Source organism: Silurus meridionalis, chromosome 8 (assembly GCF_014805685.1).
Source record: "Silurus meridionalis isolate SWU-2019-XX chromosome 8, ASM1480568v1, whole genome shotgun sequence".
Lineage (NCBI taxonomy): Eukaryota > Metazoa > Chordata > Actinopteri > Siluriformes > Siluridae > Silurus > Silurus meridionalis.
The window spans coordinates 27,045,982-27,049,723 of NC_060891.1; the positions used below are offsets into that span (position 1 = coordinate 27,045,982).

At 38.6% G+C, this 3,742-nt stretch overlaps 1 long non-coding RNA gene across 1 annotated transcript; it reads right to left on the minus strand.

Moving 5' to 3' along the window:
* Nucleotides 1-427: 427 nt before the first annotated feature.
* On the minus strand, nucleotides 428-1,802 carry LOC124389823. Its single transcript, XR_006926641.1, has 4 exons — nucleotides 1,456-1,802; nucleotides 980-1,312; nucleotides 802-890; nucleotides 428-667 (listed from the first exon to the last, which is right to left on the minus strand). It is a non-coding gene; the product is annotated as an uncharacterized LOC124389823 (long non-coding RNA).
* Between the last annotated feature and the right edge of the window lie 1,940 nt (nucleotides 1,803-3,742).

A 3,742-nucleotide genomic window follows, 5' to 3' on the forward strand; every position in this document is an offset into this window, starting at 1 on the left:
TGATGATTTATGTACCTTACAACATTTATAAGAATATTTTGTCTTCATGCTCTAAATTGAGTATGGTTTCACTAATAATAAACATACATTTGCACAAAGCATTTTATATATATATATATATATATATATATATATATATATATATATATATATATATAAATATAAAGCACAGTTATTAGGGTTGCAAAAGCTGAGCCCAAGCCGGCTTGCGTTATGAATATATGGGGTATATCGGTAGAAGAATGCTGAGGATGGAGCCACCAGGAAGGAGAAAAAGAGGAAGACCAAGGAGGAGGTTTATGTATGTGGTGAGGAAAGACATGTAGGTAGTTGGTTTGACAGAGGCAAATGTAGAGCACTGGGTGGTATGGGGAAGGATGATCTGCTGTGGCGACCCCTAATGGGAGCAGCTGAAAGAAGAAGAAGAAGAAGAAGAAGATATATAAATAATGTCACCATCTTTCTAATTGTGAAGTATCTCTGAGTACAAACACTACTCTGCACACATCCTTTACACTATCACAACAATTAAGACATGACTAAAGACTTAGAAAACTCTGCAGTATTAGTTTCTTTTCTCCTTGTGAAACACCAGTCCATCTGCTTTTACGTTCCATTTCATCATGACGTCCTCTTCCATCCCATTATCTGCAAGTTTTTGCCTGATCTGAAAAAAAGGTGTTTATTACTAAATAATGAAGGATGGAAGCTAATCTCTGTGAAAGCTTTTAAAATCTCTACAGGAGTGGATCACGACTGTGAGATTCTCATTCCAATGTGGTATGTGAGGACGAGACCCACCTTCTCCAAGATGTCCTCATTTACTGCAGGATCGTTCAAGTCCTGATTGGACTGGATCTTTATCCTTACGGTTTGTTTTTTTGCAGTCACTGTAGAAATGTTGTCAAACACAGTTACACTTGAATTGTAAAAGCAGTCGGTGTTTAACTGAATGTTATGTATGTGAGATGGAACATACCTGCGTAACAGAAGAAAGGCATGATCTCAGTGCACTGTGAATCACCAGCCTCACCCATTTCTAAATAACCACAATTTTCATTCCAATAGTAATTATCAGGTTCTCCAGATGTCCAGGTGACATAAGAGAAGTTGGTTTGGTCGACCCACTGCCAGCCATCTTTAATCAGACCAAACCAAGTGCCACCAGGGATTATACTCTGTATAAGAGCGTTTTCGTTCTCATCTTTTGCACTGGCCAGGTCTGTGTAATACTGTCTGCAGTAAGTCTGAGCGTCAGTCCACTCTCTTTTATCTGCATTGTAAATATATCTGTCACTGCCAGTCTTTGTTTCTGTAAGAATCAAAACAGATAAAACTCAACAGAAAAATTCAAGAAATCAAGTAAAATTTTCTAATTTCCTTAATTTTCTGATGTTTTGTTACTTAAAAACACATTAAAGTATAATAGCAATATAAATAATACAAAGGTTTTACCATCAAAACAAATATAGGGCCGGAATTCATAACATTCCAGATCCCACCAACCCCAGGGACTTATCGCTCCACAGTTTTGATCCAATTGTTGTTAGGCTCTCCCGGTTGCCAAGCCCTCAGATTTCCCACTGGTTTATATCCGTAGGACCAGTGCCATTTGTTTATGTCGTTGTACATCCCAATCCATGCACTGGAACTGAACTGTTGACTGTCGGCTTCATTCTGGAGTTGGATCACGTCTTCATTGCTTTTGATGACAGCCAGGTCGGTGTATGTGAATTGGCAGTAAGATCGAGCATCAGTCCAATTTCTCGCATCCTGGATCAGATAATACGTATGCGTCACAGACAGGACGAGGGGGACGGCTCCTGTAGAGGAGAGTTGCAATAGATTTATGCAATGGTATGGATATTAGTCAAGTGAAGATCAGATCATTTTGGTGACTTGGTTCTTTGAATCTTGTTCCTCGAATCATTTCATTTTGTTCCTTTAATCAGAAATAAAATAAAATGTTACATTAAAAAAAAAAATTGACTAGTGAGGAGAGTGTGTTGAGAAGATGGAGGGAGTATTTTGAGCAGCTGATGAACGAGGAAAATGAAAGAGAGAGAAGGTTGGGTGGTGTGTAGATGGTGAAGCAGGAAGTGGATAGGATTAGTAAGGAGGAAGTGAGAGCAGCGATTAAGAGGATGAAGAACGGAAAGTCGGTTGGACCAGATGACATACCGGTAGAAGCGTGGAGATGTTTAGGAGAGAAGGCAGTCGAATTTTTAACCAGATTGTTTAACAAGATTCTGGAAGGTGAGAAGATGCCTGAGGAATGGAGAAGGAGTGTGCTGGTACTGATCTTTAAGCATAAGGGTGATGTGCAGCCCTGCAGTAACTACAGGGGAATAAAGTTGATCAGTCACACCATGAAGTTATGGGAAAGAGTAGTGGAAGCCAGGCTGAGAGAAGAGGTGACCATCTGTGAGCAACAGTATGGTTTCCTGCCGAGGAAGAGCACCACAGACACCTTATTTGCTTTAAGAATGTTGATGGAGAAGTATAGAGAAGGACAGAAGGAGTTGCATTGTGTATTTGTGGATTTAGAGAAAGCGTACAACAGAGTGCCAAGAGAGGAGTTGTGGTATTGTATGAGAAAGCCTGGTGTGTCAGAGAAGTATGTAAGGGTGGTGCAGGACATGTATGAGGACAGTGTGACAGCAGTGAAGTGTGCAGTAGGAACGACGGACTGGTTCAGGGTGAAGGTTGGACTGCATAAAGGATCGGCCCTGAGCCCTTTCCTGTTTGCATTGGTGATAGTAAATGAGCGAATCACTCTTTGAGATGACTCGTTCTTCTAAATCACATTAAAGACTCATTTTGTTATTTTTCTCTCACCTGTAAAGAACAGCAGTATGAACAGGTGCTGCTTCATCACTGACTGTTGTTGGAGAACTCTCTATGAAATAAGAAATGAAATGAAAGTAAATAAACTTCCTTTTCTGTTTTGATCTGAGCTGTGACCACAGTGATATTCACAACCAGTAACAACATAGTCAACAGAAATGGGTATCGGCAAATCTGCGAACTTTTGCCGCATGGTATCTTATTAAGAAAACTTACTTTTCAAGGCTGCACATTTGCATTTCTTTCCTTATTTTTAAAGAAGGCGCAAATGATCAGATCTAGAAATTAATGAAGTACAAATATTTCGTTACTGTATTTATGTAGAATTGTATTTTTTTGGACAACTTCACTCATTTTAGTTTTAATCTATTTAATAAAAGGTCAATATTTTTCTTCTCATTGTGCCGTTTTTTAGCCCATCAACCCCTTTTCTTTTCATTACGTGGCCTTTTCAATCTACAACTGCTGTATAATTTCCTGTCTCTCTCACACCACAGATGTAGACTAGTTTCTGAAGCTCACAATGAGCAGACAGAAGGCAGTAAGAAGTCTGGGGTTAACGTGGATGAGACACAGACTGTCCACACGTGGACTGAGAACCGAGACATTCCTGATCACCTGGTCATTATCATTTTTCTCTGCTTGTGTTCTAAATGGTGGATCTTCAGACTGAATACTTTTATTAGAGAACAAAATTCGTAAATTGTTTTTGTATTAATATATTCATTAGGGCCGTCAAAATAACACTTTAAACTCAAATTCATTTTAACGACACAATTCTATTAACGTACAATTAATGCATTTTTATTAAAAAATATAAATAAATAAATAAATAAATAGAGAAGAGGTGAAATTAGCGCAACACACATTTATTTATGCCATCCTTTCTTTACTT